This window comes from Amblyomma mixtum, chromosome 9, assembly GCF_055824585.1.
Source record: "Amblyomma mixtum isolate Tamu chromosome 9, ASM5582458v1, whole genome shotgun sequence".
Classification (NCBI taxonomy): domain Eukaryota; kingdom Metazoa; phylum Arthropoda; class Arachnida; order Ixodida; family Ixodidae; genus Amblyomma; species Amblyomma mixtum.
This window is the reverse complement of record NC_143020.1, coordinates 38,804,953-38,828,308: the sequence shown is the minus strand read 5'-3', so window position 1 is coordinate 38,828,308 and position 23,356 is coordinate 38,804,953. Positions and strand designations below refer to the sequence as shown.

Below are 23,356 nucleotides of genomic sequence, written 5' to 3'. Positions count from 1 at the left end.
CTGTTAGCGCTGGACGGTTGTACGCTTTTTCCCTAATGTTTTCGGTATGTTTTTGTTTTCGAAAAGCGCTTCTGATCTCTGCGATCTGCCCTTGGAATTGTACTTGCATCTGTTGCATTTGCGATTGGATTTGCTGCATGATATCCTGCATCATCTGCTGCATCATCTGTTGCATTCGTGTTTCAAGGTCTCCTTCATTCGATGCCTGTGGTTGTTGTTTTGGAAGGGCTCTAGTCGTGTCGAGTTCCCGCTGTTGGTCCTTTAGTGTTTTTGTGAGTTCCTCAACTTTGCGTTCGAGCTCGTTTTGTTTGATTCGAGCGAGTTCTAGCTCGCGTCTGAGCGCATCGCTGTTCGCGTCCTTCGGTTCTGTGACGCGACTGTCTTTGTTGTTTGTGTTGTCTATGTTACTACCCTTTCCTACCGAGTGCGAAGCAGTGGTAGAAGCCCAGCTCACCTTGCTGCCGCTTGTCTGGGAAACCTTCTTCTTTTTCTTTTTCTCTTGCTTCTCCCCCTCCTGTGGGCCGGCTGGTGGTAGAGGCGGGAAGGAGTTGGACCTCGATCGGCTCCTCGATGTCTCTCCCTCTGAGCTGAGCCATCGCTTGGGTGGTCGCCCGCGTTGGTCGCTCCGTCCTCTTTCTCCTGTGGGTTTTGGCCTGGCTTTTTTCAATCTCTCTCGGCACTCCTTGGATCCGGTCCGGTGTGCCTCGCCACAGATTATGCACTTGGGCGTGCACTCGTGGTCGGCGGGCGGGTTTGAAACTCCACACAGTCCGCACACAATAATGTTCGGTGTGGGGCACACGTCGGAACGGTGTCCTTGCTGGAAGCAGACGTAACACACTTGCCTAGTGGGGCGGTACTGGTAGCATGGTACTTCACCTCCGTAATAAATGACGAATTTCGGCAAGACTGGGCCGTCGAACGTGAGCACTGCCGTCTTGGATTTTCCGAGCATCCTTGCCTGAAGTATGGTCACTCCTTGAGTTCTGACCCGTAGGTGTGCTTTAAGTTCTTCGGGAGGGGTACCTGGCTCTACACCGTGGATCACGCCGCGCAGGACGTCTTCCGGTGCTGCCACGTAAACGTTTACATCATAAGGCTTTCCGTTGAATTTGAGACGGGTAATGTGCCGCACTAGCTGAGCCGTTTGCTCGTGCGGAGTGCTAACGATAATGATACTGGGTCCGGTGCGAAGCCTTACAAGTAGGTCCTCGTCCTTACATTGCTGGCCGCACGCCATGACAATTGCGCGCGCTACTTGGTGGGTGGTGAGGGACTTCACCATGAGTCCTTTCTTGGGTCGAATAATGATCTTGTAGTCGCTTCTGGGGAGTGGCGGCATTCTTCGCCTAGGCCTGCTCTGCTCCCTTGATCCATACTTGTTGCAGCCGGTCGCATCACCCGGTAATTTTCCGTCTTGAGGATTGGCGTCCGGGCCGGTTCCCGTGCCTTTGCGTTCCTTTCGCCTTTGAAGTTTTCTCTGGCGCTTGGATTGTACAAGCTCCCAGCTGGCATCGTTGTTGTACCCGGCTGGCTTCGACGAGGAGTCGGACGGGATCTCGTCCTCACTTCCCAAGTCGGCGTCTCCGAAGTCGTCTTCATCCATCACTTGGAATTCGTTGAGAAGGACGTTTGACGATTGTGCTGGCACATCGTTGTCTTGGCTGGGCCCCGCCATATGGTCCGTCTTTGAAACGGCGTCGATGCTAGGCGTCGGCGTCGTCGACAGGATTTACTTTCGGGAAAATATGGACATGTTTCTGGCCATTCAGAAGGCCGCTGCGGACCCTTCGGAGTGGCTCTCAAAACTAGAGCCGCTCTGTACATTGCCTGAATTTTAATTACACGAAGCAAGATTCATGCTGGCTGACCACGAGTCGTATGTACATAGCGTTTATTGTGTTTTGTTGATTGTTTGTTTTGTCCAATTTTCTTTGCAAAAGCCAGGCAACAAAGAAAAAAAAGCTGGCATGGCGGAGTGATAGCGTGCTCGTCTCGCACTCCGAAGACCGGGGTTCGATTCCCAAGCTCGGCCAATTTCCTACTCGGTTTTATTTATTTATCTGGTCTGTCTAGAAAGGTTAATTAGGCTAATTGGTTAAGTAAGCAATTAACTAAACTCAGTCACACTTACTTGGAGCATCACTATGCGATCCCTATAATTGGTTGCATGGTTAGTAGCCAAAGTACAATTGGCCCCATTTGAAATTCGCGCACTGTGACGTCTCGACCGTTTCGACCAATTGAAATGCGTGAGATTTCTGTCGACAACTGCTGCTTACAACGATGAGACATTAAAGGCTTCCGTCTTAATACGCAAGCTCAAGCGCCAGTAGCTCTTTATTCACACGTGGTTTCCTTATTTTAGCGCTTTTGCACAAGATTCTGCACGCAGGTGGGTTTACGTCATTGAACAGTTCTTTGCGGCGGGCTAAATGGTCGAAGAAGTCAAGTGAAGAAAATAGCGCATAAGGCAAGGGGTGACACGACAGCGCCTGTGCGGCCGTGTAACGTCTTCGTCTTTTGCGATGTCTCCTTCGTTTCTAGGTCATTCAAGATTTATTTGCATATATCTTTCGCATTTTTCGGCTGCATCCCAATGTCGCAGCTGCAATAAGTTCACTCTCATGTTACATGAAATATGCCGATAGCTGAATTTGAATGTTTTTCTGAAATTGGTTCCATATTTGCATGCGCTGACACGACCAGCTATTGCTGATTTTGAACTACTGCCCGAAATGAGTGGATTTTAAAAACGACGTGATATTTCTGGAGCTTGCACTGCCTTCTAAAGCTTGTGTAGCTTTTGCTTAAGTCTAGACACAAAGCCTTTCGTATTGATAATCTCTGGGCTTTCCGTGGTATTGTAAAAGGCATCCGGAGCATGGTTTACCTCCGGGACGCGCAGTCATCCGCCTCCCCATACATGCTTGATTCAGAGCACCGAGTAGAGAAAAATTGAGATGATTGTCCAGCTGGAAACCGACACACCAGCGCTGCTATTTCCCGTTTAGAATTTTGTTCCATGTTTCAAACTGTTCTCGTAGTATTAAAACTCCATCCTGAGCCTGTCCTCCTCGTATGATCGCGATGTTAAACAATTTAGCACTGAATAAGAATTGAGGTGCCGTCATCTCGCGAATGACGGGTGAGTTGGCGAGAAAACGAATACTACAGTCAAACCCGAATATAACGAACTCAGATAGAGCGAATTATTCCTTATAACGAACACTCGAAGTTGTGATATCGTTATCCATATGAAATGTATTTTTTATAACGAATTACACATTGGATACAGCGAACTCTCAGCGCGCGCGATCGCTCACCAAACGCCAGCCAACGCGCCTTTGTGCCCGCATCCAGTATCTCTAGGCAGCCATTTCCGGGCCGCAATCGGTGCCGCAATCGGTGCCGCAATTGCCGCGATCGCCGCTATCGCGTGCAATCGGTCGTCAAAGGACCGCCAACGCGGTACTGCGCCGGTTCCATGTCGCGACGCCCCGCTGCCTGCCCCCGCGCCGCGCTTTCGTGAAATGCAGGGCAATCGGCCCGGGAGGCTCTTTCTGCAGTAGCTTAAGGCTCCCTCCACTGCGCATGCGCGGCCCCGCGACGCTTTCCCGCGTCTTCTCAGCTTTCTTTGCTCGCGTTTGCAAGTCGTGCTGCTCGCTTCCGGACGTCCCTACTTTGCTGCCGACACATTCCGCCGCTACATCCTGCAAGATGACGACGAAGCAGCGGCGTGCCGTGCCGCTTTCCTACAAACTTGAGATGATTAAAGGCTGACGTTGCCGCGCACTTCAAGATTCCGAGGAGCACGTTAAGCACCATCTTGAAAAACAAGTCGGCCATCAGAGGAAATGCGCAGGAGCACCCAAACGCTGACGGCTGTCGTCTTCGCAAGCCGGCTTACGAACTCGTGTATAACGAATTTGGTACTGAGGTTTGTTAAAGGTTCGTTAAAAGCGGGTTCGGTTATAACGAAATACTTCATATAACGAACTATTCGCGTTGAATCATGCTATTCGTTATAAACGGGTTTGACTATACTCCTGTTAAAACATGAGCGAGTGGAGATAGGTCTTCTTCACTTTGTGCCCAGGTAATTATATTCTCACGTAGCAGTTGTCGTTGGGAACTCGCGCCTAGACAGCAGAGAAATGCCAACACCGAGAACCTCTGTGAAGCTGCAAAAGCACAGAGGGGCGGCAGGAGCGGAACGCCAGTTTCTTCTCAAATGCAACCACCGTGGGGCACGAGCTCCGTGCCGAGCAGGTGCCGAGCGGCTAATTTTGCAGGCGCAGAAAAACCCTCCCTCTGGGAAAGAGCATGCTTTAGCAAGAAAATAGTGATTATAATATAAACAAAACTGATTAACGAGAGGCGCTTAGCCGCTAAATGTTCCGCAAAAAGTAGGACTTCATCTGCACGACATTGACGATCTCAAGGTCTGCTGACGGCAAGTAGTATGGAAAAACTCACCAGGAAGAAGTTCGAAGGTTACGTCACTTAGCTGACGGATAACTGTAGGAGTCGAACTACTGCTTTCGCAGTTTTTCGGAAAGACCGCGGCGTCGAATGGGGGTCCATACCCACAATGTATCCTCCGGGGCGAACGTCACCAGTCTATGGCTGCGGTTGTATCGCCGGGCGTCACAACATTCTTGGATCAGGATGTGCACTCTCGCAAGTTGTCGAGCTTCTTTCGCACGAAGAGTAAATTCCTCGGCACCAACGTCGGGGTCACGGCCATCATGGGGCGGCATTGCGTCCATCACTGTCGATACTTCGCGGTCGTACAACAGACAGATGGGCGTACGGAGCCTGGTTTTTTGTTTAGCCGTGTCAGTTGATAGTGTCAGTGCTTGTGTCTGTCTTTCTTCTGTTGTGCGGTCGTTTTTTGCGCTGCATACGTTTTCCTCTTCCCACTGAGTTCGCCGCTTTCAGTTTTCCCAGCTTACGCTTGTAGACCTGCCCCGAAGCCTATCTGCAAAGCCCCGGCGTCTGGGCTAGGTGTACCGCGATGGAGATGGAGATCGTGGTAGGTCGGTAGGGGAACTTTCACGGGCATTAAGGTATTCGTCAATTTCATGGGATCGCTCACAGATGAAAGGGGGACAGGGACCGCTACATGGAAAACCCCGGAGACCGATTTCGTGGTAAGGGCAACGGCGATACAGGCGGCCGACTTCGCCGGAATGGTAGTGAGCGGCATCTTAAGTGCGCCAGACAGCCACCTTCAGAGCAGGTGGACTCAATGCCGGTCTCAGCTGGGACCGCTGGTAGAATGACGGCGGCGGAGCAGTTGGCTGCCGCAGGTCGTATTAGAGACGTTGGCCAGGTGGCAACTCGGAACGCAGAGCCGCGGCGTAGCTCATGGGGCGTGACTCCGGTATCATTTGAGCAGGCGGTGAAAATGCTTGCCGGATCGGTTCGCGCACGACTTTGGTAAGAGTCGTGGCTGTCGGATCTGGCGAAACGAGGTTCAGTTTCTGCAGATTTTCACGGACCACTGCGTATATCAGCTCACGCAAAGACGAATCATCGCCAGACACGCAAAAAGCATCCGCACTGCTGCATGGCTCAACGAACAACTGCTGCTAGGCCCGCTCAATGGTGACAGCTTCTTTTCGGAAGTCTGCCACAGTTTGTGAGGAATTTCCGACGAAACCAACGAAGCTTTTGTCCTTCGAGCCTTGTATCAGGTGGCGGAGCTTCGTGGCTTCCGTCATATCGATGTCAGCGCGCCGACTAAGACGGGTCACGTCCTTGACGAACGTGGCAACGCTAAAATTAGGCTGTTCAACGCGAGCATCCAGGAGGCGCCGTGCACTATCTCGGCGGTGCGTGCTGGCAAATGTCTCCCGGACCTGCTGACAAAAGGGAGCCTAGCTTTGGATATCGGCCACCCTGTTCTCGAACCTTGTCTTGGCTGCGTCTTAGAGTGCGAAATGAAAGTTCCGCTGCTTCTGCGCGGAGCCACTTTAAAATCTTCCATCCGCTTAAACTGGTCAAAGCCTGTCTTCAACGTCTTTAAAAGCGGCGCCACGGAAACTGGCCGGTACACGGGGCTCCAGAAACGTAAAGGGCGACGCGTTAGCCTGTGCCATTGGGGTATGCTTAGCAAGTCGATGAATGGGCGCTTCTTTGTGTAAGGGGCCAGATTATCGGGCCAGTCGCAGGAGGCGACGGCTGCTGCGGTGTGCGGGCGTGCACACAAGTGGAAGCAGGTGGGGACTACATGAGAGGCGGTCTGGAGGAGTCCTTGACATGGGGGCGTCGAGCTGCTCCTCCAGCAGTGTCACGTAACAGTTGTCCTTGGTAACTCGCGCCTATAAGGCAGAGAAACGCCAACACCGAGAATCTCTGAGAAGCTGCAAGAACAAAAACAGGCAGCTGGATCGGGACGCCACTTCCTTCTCAAAAGCCGGCAGCGTGGCGCATAAGCCGCGTGCCATGCACCTACCGAGCGGCTATTGTTGCAGACGCGGCAATATTGTAGTCAGTGTAATAAAAATCGCAAATATATATGATGCAGTTATTATTGTTTGCCCTTCATTCATGTGCACCAATCTGAAATGCCTTTTAAGTATATCGCATAATACAAAAAAAAATGAAATAAGCACACCTACCAACTTAAAAGGCTGGAATTTCGTACTAGCGGCCTGTGTTCTTCGATTACGTAGTCAAGGTATGAACGCATTTTCCCACACAATAATTAAAGCTAATGCGAGGTTAGTAACTATATCCTAATGCGAGACATGATTAGGAACTTAAACTCCAGTTGCCGGCACTTTATCTTACTGTTACTCAAGCTTCGAGTTGGCCTTAATTTCTTGAAGATTAATTGCGATTGAATCAGTGTTGTGCAGATGGGTAAGTAGCAGTATTCACCTCTCAGTGGTCACTTTTTGAGGCTCTTTCTATTGTACTGTATCCCTGTGTATCAGTTGTGTTTCCAGCGTTGTCCTGTGTACTTCTCCTCCTTGTGAATGCGTCCTTTTCGCTGGTTTTCTACATACCATGCACCAACTGGCCCAACAAGCTACGCGTCTTCAACAGTATGTAGAAAACTTCCAGCCGGTTCTTTGCTCTTGAAAGCTTGGCGCCGTGCACAATGTGCAACGCTTGTAGTCGCTTGCATGTAGAGATGTGCGGTGATGAATCATTCTTCTTGTTTTTGATGCACTCTCCAAAGTAGCGCAGCTTGTTCTAATGAAGAGTTTCTGCTCAAAATGGTGTCTTGTAGGCCGAAGTTTGAAAGCTGTCGTGACCCATTAGGCTAGGCAGAATCGGAGCGCCATGAACAAGAACGCAACACGTAATTCAAGTCTTTAGTCCACGACCTTATGCCTTAAAGTAAGAAATGGAAGGAACATATGTGCATACATTTTGTGATTAGAGTCTCGCGCATAGAGATTCCCAAGATCTACCACGTGGGTACTTGACAACAGATGCAATGCTCAGTCGCATGCTCTGCACTTTTCACAACATCCTTGCCTTTGTGGTCTTTGGCATTTGCTGATTTCCCGCTTATTCAGATTACGTAGCGGTGTCACCACATTTTACTCGAGAGATATGTCCCTGATGTAGTGACCGCATTGAACTGCCCATTGTGATTCAGAAATCTGTGAGGGCATGTCAGCAAGCGCAAATCACATCATCAGTTTATTATCCTTTATCAGAGGCACACGTACGGATCGCAACAAGCAAAATGATGTAATGTAGGAAGATAAGCTTTCGTTTATAAGAAACGACCTCCAGTTTATGTCAGTAATTGATAAAAGGACAGTGATGATTCCAATCGCAAGAAACACCCCTAAAGGCTATATTGACGGAGAACCTTCAACAGGCTGCTTGATTGGTTATAACATCTCTGACTTCATCGTTGAAGTTATGATAGCAATTTTTTATTTGTGAGATATTTTTCCACTGGCGCGGTCGTAGAGAAACTCAAAATGTAATATAATGTCGAAATTATAATGCTGTTCGCCGCTCAATGCCTCCTAGTGACTTATTTCGCGACAACCTATCATTCATAACATCCATCGGATGCAAGTGTCAGATGCACGTGGTGACATTTTCGTAGTGCTTCAAACGATGCTTAATTCAGCAGCAGCTCTTTGAGCAATCAAAATCCAGTTAGAATGGCCAGTGGTAAAATAGCTGTCGGAAACACTGTCATCCTCATGGCTCCAAGTGTTCCAGTGAAATGAAGTACGCTGCTCTAATCTCCGTTCTTCCCTTGCTGTTTGCTGTTTCCGTGGAGTGAGTACTTTTTGGTTAACTCGTCTCATTAGAAATAGCCACGCGGAATTTTCGCCCAGAAAAAAGAAAAGGCGGAACTCACTGGGATACGCCTCGCCGCGGTGGCTCAGTGGTTACGGCGCTTGGCTGCTGACCCGAAAGACGCGGATTCGATCCCGGCCCCGGCGGGTGAATTTCGAAGAAGGCGAAATTCTAGAGGCCCGTGTGCTGTGCGATGTCAGTGCAAGTTAAGAAGCCCAGGTGGTCGAAATTTCCGGAGCCCCTCACTACGGCGTCCCTCATAGTCTTGGTCACTTTGGGACGTTAAACCCCAAAAAACCAATCACTGGGATACAAAAACTCTATCAAGAACTCGGTCGAACAAGGCATGTGTTTTCGCGTCATGTTTGATTATTCTTATACCTCTATTCCTTTTCCGGCATCCGAATCTTAATATCTTCGGGAAAACAGGTATGCTTAGGACATTCGAGTTTAAACGTAAAGAAAACTATCAGATAATTTTATATGTACCGTCTGATAATATAAACCATTCTAGAATACGTCAGTAGTTCAGGCTTATTGGGAAAGTGGGCAGCAGCCGCTTGGGTTTAGAAGAGTTAAGACCAATTTTTTGTTGTGCTATGACACACTGCGGACAATTTAGAAACAGTGCAGGCTTCGCTAGGCGCATCTCTCAAGAACAACTTCACAGTAAGAGTACTCTTGCACCACTTAGAAAACTGAAGGAATGGAATACAGACATGCCTACCAGAACAAGCGCATATATTCCTTGCTTTCACTTAACTTCTTTCTCAGCTATTCTTAGGGAGAAAAGCAGCACGATTAGAGCGATGAGCACATGTTTCAGAAGTTGTGGTTCTGGCCTACATTGCAGCTCAGAAAAAAATGAAAAGTACAACATGGACTGATGGAACAAACATTATTAAGCAATCGAGTTTGGACCGTTCAATGTCTCGGTGCCACCGGAAAAGCTTCCGATGCCAAATGACAATATCAATCTACCATGTGTAATCTGGAAAGAACATTAGCAGCATCAACGTGTAGAATTTTGTTCTTTGAAAAAATTTCATTCTGGTTTTGAGGGAAGGAAATGGGGTGGTACGTGTCTCACGTATTTCGGTGGACAACCGAACCGCGCCGTAAAGAAGGGATAAAGGAGGAGTGAAAAAAGAAAGGCAGAAAGAAGCGCCGTAGTGGAAGCCTCTGGAATGAATTCGACCACCTGGGTATCTTTAACGTGCACTGACATCGCGCAGCACAGAGGTGCTTTTTGCCGTTTTGCTTCCATCGAAATGTGACCGTTGCAGTCGGGCTCAAATCCGCGTGCTCCGGCTCAGTAGCCAAGTGCCATAACCACTGAGCCACCGCGGCGGGCCGTTCTTTGCTGCTGATTGCACTTTTTCAGCTTTTCTTTGTGCATTGAAAGTAGGAGTAGAGGCTGTCCTTTAGAAGATCCGTTAATGTGGGAGGACAGCCAGCTAGAGATAATGTTGCATGGCGAACAAATTACTCATGAGTAAAGAACTGCATTGGCTACCAAGCCCATGCGGCTAATATTACTGCTGCTAAATTTTCCTGAAAGAATACACAACGAACCAAACCGAATGGTGGGGAAAAGGGCAGACTGTAGCACTGTACCTAAGCAATGCGCCGAGGGCAGCAACTGCGCCTGGCCGCTAATTTTGCTTTCATAGCCCTAGGCAAAGTAGCCTCAGCTCGTTAGCTAAGAGGAAACGCAAGCTGACCTCTACTTAAGTTATTATCTACTTCGTGATTTCAATTCGCTCAACTAATTTTTTACACGTAATCTATTATGCACTTGGGCAGGATGGCACCAGTGTGATGCCATTTTGTGTTTTAATACTTATACAGTATGGTGTGGTAATTGTGTTTATTGTAACGCACTGAATATGCATTCCTATTTTCTTCTTTTGTTTTTAGTACTATTGTGCAAATATGTGTACATGCAACTCTCATGGCCTTTTTTTAAAGCAGCAGTATTTTAAAATAAAGGAATAAATAAAACAACATCTTATCTTACGCGTGGGCAATAGTTCTGCTTATTTAAATGGTGCGATAACTGTCCGAAGTACTGATGGACGCGGCAGCCTGTTTGAAAAACGCTTCGAAGCGGACTTGCTGCAGCAACATAAGCCTGGCGCTTTTTCTGATTGTGTCTGCATTCCGCAATATGAGTATATCTGTTTAAATCCTTTATAAAGAAATGAAATCGATGATTCTTTCCTGTGATTGATATTGATTGATTTATCTTCCACAATCAATGACGTCGCTGCCGCCCCCAGTGTTCAGCATTACTCAGCAGTCGAAATCACGTCACCTACCATCACTGCATCCCGGTCTCCTTACCAGCGTCCTGCGCCGTGAGCTGGAGTTGATTTCAGGGCACTGTTTGCGAGAACAAAATTCGATGACGCTTTAACATAGTTGAACTTATGAATTTGCTCTTAATATTCGGTGGCTTCGCACGGCCTATTGATTGCGAAGGGTGACCGGCATCGAATAAAGTTTGAGAATCTGGCAAACGTTTGCCGCTATTGAGCGTCGAAATGTAAAGATACTAGTGATGGTTCCTAAAGTAGTGCCTCAAGTCAAGCATGGCCCTTAGACTGTCTGTGAACCGCTCTCCCTGGCGTGGCTCGCATGAAACAATGTCACATGGCGATGATACATTAATATCGGTCGTGATAATTCACCGGCTGGTCTAGGGATACGTAACGGTTCGTTGACTACGGGAGCTAGCGATCAGGCCGCCCATCACCGGCGCCGGAGTCTGCATAAAGCAAACTTCCGATCTTCGGCATTAGACTCTCTAATACAGAGGTACTACGTTTACACTAGATAGCGAGACGCTGGAAGTGTAAGGTAATACGCCTACACAGTGCAGACAGTGACAGCAGATCTTGATCAAGAGAGTGAAATCATTAGAAGAGCTGAATGTGGTGGAGCACACTTCGCAAGTTCTCTAAGGTGACGAATGATAGATTAGCAATATCCCTGAACGGAAGAGTATATAACAGGTATATCTTACCCGTGCTCAGCTGCGGGGTAGAAACCTGGAGGTCAGAGAAAAAGATTGCACTTAAACTGACGACTACGCAGCGAGCATTGGAAATAAAAATAATAGGCGCAGCGCTAAGAGGCAAGAAGAGGGCGGAGCGGGTCAGAGAGGAAACGGGGTTATTGATATACTAGTCTAAATCACGAGTAATAAATTGGGTGGGGCAGGGAGTATAATGCGAATGCAAGGTGACCGCTGGTCCTTAAGGGTAACAAAGTGGATTTCAAGAGAAGGCAAGCGTAGCAGGGGATTGCAGAAAGCTAGATGGGCGGCTGAGATTAAAACGTTGACGGGGATAGGATGCCGTAGATGGTGCAGGAGAGGATTAATTGAAGATTAATGTTAGTGGCTGTAGTCCTGCTGTGGGCGCCGTCAGGTTTATCATGATGAGTACAGAGGCATAAAAATGCATGCAGTTGGCTGCATAGACATCACCTGATGTCGAGGTTTGAAGCGGCTGATCACTCAGTACCTAATACTTAATCGGTTTTATCCAACGCTGCACTTCGGATTGAATGTTTCCGGAGAGTCTCTTCTTGATGCGAAGATAGAAACCGTACTGTTTTTTTGTCTTTGAAATCTCATAGCCAAACTCGTTATGCTTAATCGTTGTCAACGAGAAGTTTGCCTCTTGACCAAGCTTCACTAATACGTTCTGTACATTTATTCTTTGCCCAAGCTCCAAATGGTGCGAATTATGTCCAAATAAGCGGTCACTTTTGACACTCCCTTATTATGTTCGTTTCCTCTTGCTCTTTAAATGTGCAGAGCAGACGACCAGAAAATCATTACTTTAGTAGACTAGTCGACCTCTCTATCTTTCAAAGCTGTTTCTCCTTTTTTTCCAGGGCAGGAAATACGCATCTACGTCCGAGAAATCATTTGCGTTGCCTCAGAGTGGTAAGATAGAATTTAATAAGTTAGTTTTAAAAAGACAACGGCACTTTATTGTGTAATGTTTTTAGTGCAGTTGAGGAATTCTCGCGATAGACATCATTTTCCATCAGGGTTATTCCTGCATAGTAGCATAATTGGTTGGTAAACTCAATTAGTATTCATAAAAAGGCAGAATTGCTGGAAATAATTATAAAGGAATTTGAAAGGAATCACCGTCGTTGCTTCCAAGGGCTACTACTATCCGTGCAGTCGGTATCATTTCAAATCTTTGGCAACGCTAGAGAACTAGGAGGAAATAGGTAGCACTCCTGCGCCAGACATCCTTGCATGTTTGATTTTGTTGAATATCTAGATCTTTCGTTAGCACACTGTAGTTAAGGACGTTCTGTGCGCTCAAGATTTGTGCCTGGATTAAGACATGAGAAATGCATGACATTTGCGCGGCGTTTACGAAAGTTTGTTCGTTGAAAAATATAGAATACGTGGTTAAACAGATTAGCCGATACATGCGCTGAAGAGCTCTAGCGAGCTGTATAAGTGAACAGCTGCAGCAAATAGTACACCTCAAGCAACGATGAGCTCCAGCGGCTTGTGTCGCAGCAGTACCAACTTGTCTCTATTGGCGTATGGTGACAAAAGAGTCGCACCACTGTCTACACGCTTCTTTATTCTTAAAGATCAATAGTACCTAAATAATTTTGCCCATGGCACAGTACTCCAGTAGGGATAAGTGCCAATAAAATAAAACCTATTTTCAAACATTAAAAAATGCGTTTTGTTTAGAATGGCTGCATTTAGAGAGCTTGGCTTGATGGGTATTAGTGACTTTAATGATTCCCATTACATCGATGTCTAAGTAAAAAAGAACAATATTTTCATGCCTTCATTGACGGCACAACATCACAAAAATTTGACTTCGGAATTTTGTGATGTACTTTACGGAAATATTGTAGGCAGTGGTGCTTTCTTTTGAATCGACGCAAAAATATTGAAGATAAAGTTGTTCCACCTCTCGTATTGAGTAATAAAGACCCCCGTAAGAACCAATGGGGAACGTTTCTGACGGTATCAAAAACTGCATTATTTGAGTGCTTTGAAAAATGCTTTAGCTGGAATTGCTGGGTGTGTTTATATGTATACAGATACTGCGATCCCATATTCTCTCAGTTTTTGTAGGGTGGTAAAAAATATTTCAACAGTACTACAGAATGTGAAGGCACAGGTAAACAGGGACAGGTGGAAGCGAAACAAGGAAGAAAATAAAAACGTCCAAATCAAACAAATTGCCGGAGTTCAAAGCGCATGATGCAAGCTGTGAATAGAAAACTATAATTATACTACGGTCATTGTAATGAGTGGCTGTTCTTAAAAAATAACATACTTTAAATGGCTGGAATCACATATCAATGAAACTTGCATATGTCTACTACGATGTCAACTTGAGAAGGATAATATTTCAGAAAAGTTCGTTTTCTGGCGCGGATTATTTAAAAATGAACTTAAGTCAGCTCAAGAAGCGAAAACCTGCACAACGTTGGTATATTCGACAGGGTATCTGAGAAGAAGCCTTAGCCGATATGGTACCGCTGGCAAAGAAAATGTCTAGAAAAGCCTTTCACGTGCACTGATGTCGTTTAAAAGCTTTTACGATGAATAAGCTAAACTGGAACACTCTGTCTGACACTTCCATGCCTGAATCATCAATCTGTTTTCTGAAGAAAACGATAAACCGTTCCACATTCGTTATCGTGAAATCATGTGCGCAAATTGCCGAGTTATTAGGTTTAATATGTAATTTATGCTTTTTTAAATTCCTCCAAGACGCAAACGAAACAACCAGGCGCCCTATAGATAGCTCCTCTAGTGCACTGAACAATACTATCACAGCTCTTGTAAAAACCACACTCATTGTTTTGAATATTAGTCTTGGTTATTATCTTTCAAGACAGTCTGAACAGTATAGCAACGCCTCTACCACTTATTACCTCCGTGTATTCCGTGCTCACTATAGCCAGGTGCAATGAATTCACTGCGTATGCTCTGCTATTTAACAATGTTTCTGTGATAATAGCAGGATCAGCCTGGCCAAAAAATAAAATTTCATCCAGTTTTACTCATTTAAAACCTAACAGCTTCAATGTTCTTTATTGTTTTTAGCGATCGAAGAGAAGTGCCGTGTCGGCAGTTTCCTCTAGTTCGATCCTTAAAATTTTGGAGCGATTAGTTGGATCGTTGTCTATGAAACAGTAATAGGATTTTTTTTTTAGGCAGGCACTCTTTTCCAGTTCTGAATGTTTTGAAGTTATGATTCTATATTGATCTTGAATTTAATGCAATTCTGAATTTGTCTGATTCCGGTCATTTCTTTCATAATATGTTTCTCCCTTAGTGTTACACGTTTTCAAAGGAGCAGCGGTATTTCCTGTCCAGCGTCTTCCTCCTCTTCGCTACAAGTGGATAGGAAGAGTGTGAAGGGGCGGTAGAAAGAGACGTGGTGGGGGCGAGCAGGACGGTTGGCAGGTAGCAGGCATGGCGGGTGGATGTGTGACCACTCCCCATTAGGGAAGATGGCGGTAGACGTGTTTTGCTCCAACGATCGCTTCTCTGCATTCGCATTAAACGCGCGAGCTTCGGTCCGACCCAGAACAACCGATCACATCATTGCTAAGCCTGCCATTTTGAATTTACATCTATGTGCCATTTGGTCCTATCGTGCGTTAGCACTGGAGGTTCCACACAGCTGCTTAGCCATTGTCGGTGAGATCCCTCTGTGTGCCCAATGGTTAATGGGCTACCTGCTCTAGGTGGCCCACCTGCCGATTACGTGGCTCCTTTAAGTGGCAGGTGGGCCATATAAGTCAAGTGGCCTCGTGACATGATCACAGCGTGCACACACATGCAGGTGGGAGTTCAATTAAATGAATGGCCGCGGGAGGTTGCTCGGGAAAGAGAGCGTGGGTCTCACAAGCCCCACTAGGGGCAGCACTTGTGTTCGCAGAGCAGTGGCGCAACGCTTAAAAGCTGCTCCACTATGCCAGGAATGGCATGAGGATTCCCAGCGATCAATGCGTGTAAAGTTGATAATAGTTAATTCCGCATTTATGGAAATTAAGCTATTGTGGCTATCACGTCGTAACCTTAATGCGGAGCCCTGAATCATCTTGTTAACAAAGCACAACTCGTGCCAACGCAGCTATTTCGGATTCGGCCTAACCAAGCGAAATATTTTGCCATTTTAAGGCGGAAGCCTTTAATGCCTCATCGTTGTAAGCAGGAGCTGTCGACAGAAATGTCACGCTTTTCAATTGGTCGAAACGGTCGTGACGCCACAGTGCGCGAATTTCAAACGGGGCCAATAGTGCTTTGGCTAGTAACCATGCAACCAATTAAAGGGATCGTATAGTGATGCGAGAAGCAACTGGGACTGAGTTTAGTTAACTGCTTAATTACCCAATTAGCCTAATTGACCTTTCTAGTGAGGTCAGATTAATAAATAACCGCGAGTAGAAAATTGGTCAAGTTCCGGAATCGAACCCTGGTCTCCGGAGTGCGAGAGGAGCATGCTAACCACTCCGTCATACAACATGAACTGGTGGGCGAGTTGGTCTGACATATCTTAGTGAAGCAGCGCAACGGCACAAGGCCAAGGGAAGAAGAGGACAAAAACAGCGCTGAACGGTTCAACAACAGAGGACGAATAGATAGAGCCCCTTGTACAAGAAATAAAGTTGTACAACATGAACTGGTGGGCGAGTTGGTCTGACATATCTTAGTGAAGCAGCGCAACGGCACAAGGCCAAGGGAAGAAGAGGACAAACACAGCACTGAACGGTTCAACAACAGAGGACGAATAGATAGAGCCCCTTGTACAAGAAATAAAGTTGTACAACATGAACTGGTGGGCGAGTTGGTCTGACATATCTTAGTGAAGCAGCGCAACGGCACAAGACCAAGGGAAGAAGAGGACAAACACAGCGCTGAACGGTTCAACAACAGAGGACGAATAGATAGAGCCCCTTGTACAAGAAATAAAGTTGTACAACATGAACTGGTGGGTGAGTTGGTCTGACATATCTTAGTGAAGCAGCGCAACGGCACAAGGCCAAGGGAAGAAGAGGACAAACACAGCGCTGAACGGTTCAACAACAGAGGACGAATAGATAGAGCCCCTTGTACAAGAAATAAAGTTGTACAACATGAACTGGTGGGCGAGTTGGTCTGACATATCTTAGTGAAGCAGCGCAACGGCACAAGACCAAGGGAAGAAGAGGACAAACACAGCGCTGAACAGTTCAACAACAGAGGACGAATAGATAGAGCCCCTTGTACAAGAAATAAAGTTGTACAACATGAACTGGTGGGCGAGTTGGTCTGACATATCTTAGTGCCTTGTGCCGTTGCGCTGCTTCACTAAGATATGTCAGACCAACTCGCCCACCAGTTCATGTTGGACAACTTTATTTCTTGTACAAGGGGCTCTATCTATTCGTCCTCTGTTGTTGAACCGTTCAGCGTTGTGTTTGTCCTCTTCTTCCCTTGGCCTTGTGCCGTTGCGCTGCTTCACTAAGATATGTCAGACCAACTCGCCCACCAGTTCATGTTGTACAACTTTATTTCTTGTACAAGGGGCTCTATCTATTCGTCCTCTGTTGTTGAACCGTTCAGCGCTGTGTTTGTCCTCTTCTTCCCTTGGCCTTGTGCCGTTGCGCTGCTTCACTAAGACCCTCCGTCATGCCAGCTCGATGGTTCGGAATGAACAAGGGTGCGTCTAGTGAAAAAGTTGTCTTGGTTCACCCCCACCTTCCTCCCTTCCCGTTACTGCGAGGTTTAGGTGTCCACTGAAATATGAGAGGCAGGTACATTTCCTTTCCTCAAAAACCAATTTACCGACGATCAAGGCGTAGGTGGTGGTGGTGGCGGAAAACATTTATTTTATTTATTTATTTATTTATTTATTTATTCAATACTGCAGGCCTTTACGGCCCAAGCAGGAGGGGCATACAAATGACATCAGTGTACAGAACGAAGATAGCAAATAATAATTTCAATACACTTGTTCTTTGGGCAATAGAACATGAGCAAAACAAGGACTAAACGAAATGCAAACCGAGCTCTTTATTTTGGAAAGCCAAACATAAACAAACAGAAGTAAGCCAATGAATGAAATATGCAAAAATGAAATGTCAAACTTGCAGCAAGGCAAAAACACGATCAGTTTGGGCAACCAAAAAGCAGACAAGAAAAATATTCAAGAGCAATTCAAGGTTTCAATTGAATCAATGCTGGTTAGAAGAGGCAGAGGTAAGTTGTAGCAATCTGTTATCGTGCGAGGAAAAAAAGAATATTTAAAAACATTAGTTCTGGTGCTGTATGGCGTTAGAGAGTCATCGTGTCGATGTCGTGTTCGGCGTGCCGTAAGTAGTGTTATGTACGGATCAGGAGTTAGAGCAAGAAGGTTATCTTTAAGAAAGAACATAAATTTTAAGCGCTGAATTTTTCTTCTCAGTTCCAGTGTCGGTATTCCATGTTGTTTCATTAGTGCGGTCGGGGAATCAGTTGTACGGTACTTAGAAAAAATAAACCTGATTGCCTTACGCTGGATTCTTTCGAGAGCGTCAATGTTAGTTTTGGTATAAGGGTCCCATACTACGCATGCATATACTACAGGTATACTACAGGAGGTTATGCATGAGCTGACCCAGAGGGGGCCAACCCTTGCAAATACTAGGTGGAGGTCTCTAGTTCGGAACCCCAGTGGTGTCGGTCGCCGCTCGGGCTCGCGCGGCCAAGGCCCGTAGCGCCTACAGGTCAGAGCAGCCGAGCAGGGTCGCCTCAAAGTCCTCCCGGGTTGGGTTGGGGGGGGGGGGGGGATAGCAGGGTTGGAGGGGCAGGCCCACACCAAGGCGTAGAACCGAAACGGCGATGGCGTTCTATGGACTCCCTGGAAGCATTCATGATGGGTTTCAAAGTCATCATGTTTACCAACTTCCCCAACTTTCTGCCCTCCTTCCCTGGAAGCGCTGTAAGACGCTGTCACGTTTCACTCTTAGAGGCCAAGACTAACATCTTAACAACGTATCAGTGACACAAGCAGTAACACCGCGCTTAAGGCTTTCGCCTCACCGCACTTTACTTCAACAAAGTCCCCCCTGAATTTTTGTTTTTGTGATGTTTACCATACAGCTTTTAAAAATTAGGCGTAACAAGGTTGGAGGTTCTTGTACCGTGTAAGGCACTCTGAGATTCAATGTCTTTTCGCAGATTGAAAATTTAGTACTAATATTCGTTTTCAGTCTCCGGTGTTTTTCGCATGGAGTGCACCAGCCGTACCACCTGTTTCTGCAGAAATGCGAAGTTCCTTCTGAAAGTTTTTTTTTACTTTAAATTACATCAACGCCCCTCTTTTCGCGTGGTAGGTTTCTCGAATTCATAAATAATTAAGATGCCTCTTGAGCTTCTGCTTTATAAAAGTTCTGTCTGGTTCATGAGCACTCATATGTGTCTGTCATTCTATGATGCATTGATTTTTAATTCGTTTACTTTGATAGCTAGGCTGCTAAAATCAGTAAGCATGCCTCTTATTTAATTTATTTGCGAGGTGGGCGAAGCAATGTTTTGCTCGATAATGTTTTCAGTACTTTCTTTGTTTTATTAGGCTTCTTTTTTATTGCGAGAGCATTACCTTGGTATGTCACGTCAGCAAAAAGTGTCCGCAATTTTTTCCGCATTGTTACGTCACTATCTGAAAGTAATTGTGTGAAAATGTGAATATGACAATTAGTGTCTGGTAAAATGATGCTGTCGGAAAAATTTCGGTCGTCAGGTGCAATTAGTTATTTAATTGAACCCCAAAAAACGAAAAAAAAATACACTTAGACGTACGTCAAGATATCCACGGACCCCGTAGTATTTGGACGTCAGAAAAGACACAGACGTGGATATAGTATGTGGATGTTCAGCTGTCGCACTGTTCCAGTGCGAGTCCCTGCACTTATATCATTTCTTCCATCAGTGTATTTCTAACAACATTTCCTTTTTCTACGAGCAGGCGGGGCATAGTTGGGACAATAATAAATATATTTATGGACAAAGTAAGAACATAATGTCTGATACACTTACAAAACTTGAATGCGCGACAGCACTAAGAAATGGTAATTATTTAAAAAAATGGCAGTACCTTAGCTCAGCTATGCCAGGATATACGTACAGAGAGGGATATCCATTGTTACGTCCAGCTGTTTTGCTCATCGTCACGGCTGCGTGTTAGTCATTTCACAGGAGACATCACGTGGTCAGTCTCGCGGCGTCCCTTCACGTCCTCTTCTTCTTCGGTCGTATCCATCTCGCCCCGGTCTTCCAGTAGGGCTAAGGCATTCCGCTGATACCGCTCCATGTCATGGCGTCTGCGCTTAGCGATGCGCTCTTCTTTCTGCTCCGGTGTCTCTGCATCTGTCTTGGCCATGCGCCGCTCGTTCTTCCTTGCCTGGACGACTGACTGCCAGGCTACAACCTCGAGGTCCGACGACTCGAGTTTCTCCCGTCTCCTACGCGTGCGCTGCATCCAGACATAGGCAAACGTTAATGGGAAGCCGACGTTGCCGCTAAGCTGCTTCTTGGCATCGCCTCAACTCTGAGGGCGGTTGCAAGCACTCTAAGTTAGATGCAACAATGGTTTCTAATGACAATGCCACTCTAGCTTTCACCGTGCCCGCTCTCTTGCCTCGCAAAAGCTGTAAAAATGAAAATACTTATGTTTTCTTGGTGTGAAGGTGTTTTAAAATATGGATATGTAGACATTAATTATAATTCGTTCTGTTACCGTTATTATCTGCTTTCTTGTTTTTGTTAGCACTGGATTTCACTAAAATGTTTGAAGGCACTTCAAGAGCTGCAAAGTTTTCAGTTTTAGGTGGTTAATCCGGTTCGACACATTGCTTCTTTTCTTCTGGCCTTCTCAGTGTAAGCCCTTATCCAGGCAACAAAACTGCCCGCTCGGATGTCAATGTTTTCCTGAGACAAGTCAGTCAAACTTGGGAATGTGCCTGGACCCTAACACCCATCTGCCGCCTGGGTTTGGCGCAACGGTGCAGCGAAATAGGTAAGTGCGAGTGTTTCAAGCTCTTAACTGGCTTCATCTTCTCCGAATGTACAAGCTATTCGGGGCCATGTAAGAAGGAAGGTGAGAGGTCAAAATCTTGTTCCTTCGCGCGAAACAAACTTTTCCATTCAAACACATAGGAGGCAGACTCTTTCATTCCGATTTAGTCTTACAATAATAGGAGAATAAAAGAGGCAATTATCTGGGTTGGTAATATTGTTACGCGGCGGCCAGCCGAAGAATAATGCGTGATGATCGATGGATAAGAGATGATTTAATGGCCGCTGGCCTAGCGCGAGCGCTCCGTCCCTCGCTACTGCCAGCTTCGTCGTCTTCGTCACAATATCTTGCCGCTGTAATTGAAAGTTGAAAGTTGAAAGTTTATTGAGTAATACAATAAAAGTTACAATTGTGTACAGCGAGAGGTCCCATGGTACAAGACCGCGGGCGGGACCTCCCATGAAAATAAATTTCAATATGCAGCATAATATAAAATACACAACACATTAATTAGCGACGAAACAGAATAAATATAAGCACATATTGTAATATTAGTTACTGAAATATTTAAATACAAATAATTTAATGCACGATAATGTAAAATAAAACACTCACAGATGCCGCGATACATAGAATCAATAACATAACAAAAAAATCACAAATTAAGAAGTAAAAGCTTTAGTTTGACCTTGAATAAAGAAAGCGTATTAGCTTGTTTGATGTCTATGTTCAAAGAATTCCAAAATGATACGGATGAAAAATGAAGGCGTTGTTTCCCGTAGTTAGTTCTTACCTTAGGTAGTAAGAAGTTATTACGCAGCGCAAAACGTGTGACGATGTTGCTCATGATCGTGCCGGGAGAAAATATGCTTAGCGGGAGATAATGATGGAGAATCTTAAAGAATGAGATACCAAGGTTGTAAAAATAAAGGGCCGAGATAGGTAGAACTTTTAAATCTATGAACAAAATGCGGGAGGGTGACATTCGAGGGGTATTTGTTATGATGCGCATGGCTTGCTTTTGCAGTTTTATTAAAGGCCAGAGATGAATTGATAGGCGTTACCCCAAGACGAGATACCGTAGTTTAAGTGGCTGTGGATGAATGCGTAGTAAAGAGATAATAAAGTTTGGACTGGAAAATAGCTTCAGGCTTTAATTAGTGCGCGTAACCCATAAGAAATTGAAGGCGGCAAGCGCGTTGCATGGTAAAGACTCAACCATGAATTGTAAAAGTATTTTTGTGTGATCTTTCTGAAGGCAGTTTTATCAAGAATATGAGGGTTATAAACTAGCAATGGCGTTCGGGAGAACAGCAAAATGTTGCGGGATTGATGCTTTTTGATTTATAAGTTTTTTTCATGAAACAAAACTGAAAAATCACCCCTGAAGATTACGGTGCTAAAGCAGCATAAAGATCATCTGGTTGACAGAATTAAGTATCTTTTTCGCATTTGCATCTTCTTCGCATTAAAATCCTAAGTACTCCATTGCACGTTTTCTCCTCTTATCGGATTGGAATACATATATTTTAGTCCCGCATATACGATATATTTGACGACTATAGCGTGGCACCAAAGTTCAAATTCTTACTTTTAAAAGGAAGAAACTGTAAAACTTACCATTTACTTCTTACGTTTACCTAATAATATATTTCACTTCTAGGGCACTGAGCTGGCCTGGTCAAATGAGAAATCATCTGCGATGTTTCAAAGTCGTAAGATGAAATTTTCTACGCTATATTTTTTAAAGTATTTGCACGTTCTCAGAAACTTCTTTTACATTTGGTTTTAAGTGGTTTTAAGCGGTTTTAAGGGATCGATTTTTGGTGTAGGATCGGCTTGTTATTGCGTGGAATAACAATGCTATAGAATTTACACTTGCTTTGGAAACATTCCAAAAACATCTTAGAAATTCTCGTCGACGTTCCATTCTGAAAAGTTCCAAAGTGGTTACCTTACCCGAAATTTAAGTTCACTCAATACCCAATAAAAATAAAAGTTGAAACATTCCTCAGAAAGCGTCGCTGCATCGTCACTTTTTGTCAGCATTTGAATAATGGCATGAAAAATGTTAGTTTAGTGTGGTCTAATGAAAAAGAAGAATGACCCCATTCGCACATGAAACATTCTTCAATATTAAAGAAGAGCAACAACAAAGTTGTTTCAAGAAAATTGCTTTTGTGATCATTGTTTGACAGAAGATCCAGTGAATGTGCTCATAGCATCTTCACTCTGAAAAGAGTTGATGAGAGTGTTGTCGGCTTCACAACGGTGAGAGCTGTTCGCTAGCAAAGCAGCCGTGTGAGTTTTCAGTTAAAATCAGATGCCTGCAAAGATTAATACTGAGAAAGCATAAAAGCATGGACTGCGAAGGAAACCTGCGACAACTATTTGAACACCGCGAATAAGCTTAGAAGATTCTACAATATTTTCATATGCCAGACAAAAGTGCAACAAAGAAGCACTCAAACAGTTAAAAAGAGCTTCTGTCTACCAGACATTATCACTCTGCTTTGTAGAATGCATTAAAAGCCATCGCGTATTCGTTTTTACTGTAATGAAAATTTAACGGAAGTATACGGGAATGATATTTTGAGTTGCTCCAGATGTTTCAGCTCAAGTATGCGCGAAAGGAATCGCCAACTTTTGATGGCATGTTTTAAAACATCGGTAATACAAATACAGCATATAAAATAAGTAACAATCCTGTTCTGCCTGTTTGTATTTTAGTCACGTTGCAATGGATAATAAAGGAGCTCCGATTAACAATCAAGAAATTTATTAGTGGATTGCTTTCTCACTTTCTTGCTGAAACATTTAGATCTTTGAATAACAATAGAGTGTTAAGTATTGTCTTCTGACTGTAACATATGTATTTTTCTGCGACATTCCCAGTGCAATCCACGCGCTATACAACACAACTGCCCACCTGGATGTCAGTGCTTCCCCGAGATCAGTAAGCCCAGCGTGGGAATGTGCCTCGATGCCATCCTCCCGCTACCTCCTGCGTTCACTAG

The 23,356-nt window shown here is 45.2% G+C and overlaps 1 pseudogene; it reads left to right on the top strand.

The window, feature by feature from the left end:
• Nucleotides 1–8,209: 8,209 nt before the first annotated feature.
• On the top strand, nucleotides 8,210–23,356 carry LOC149328796 (uncharacterized; annotated as a pseudogene).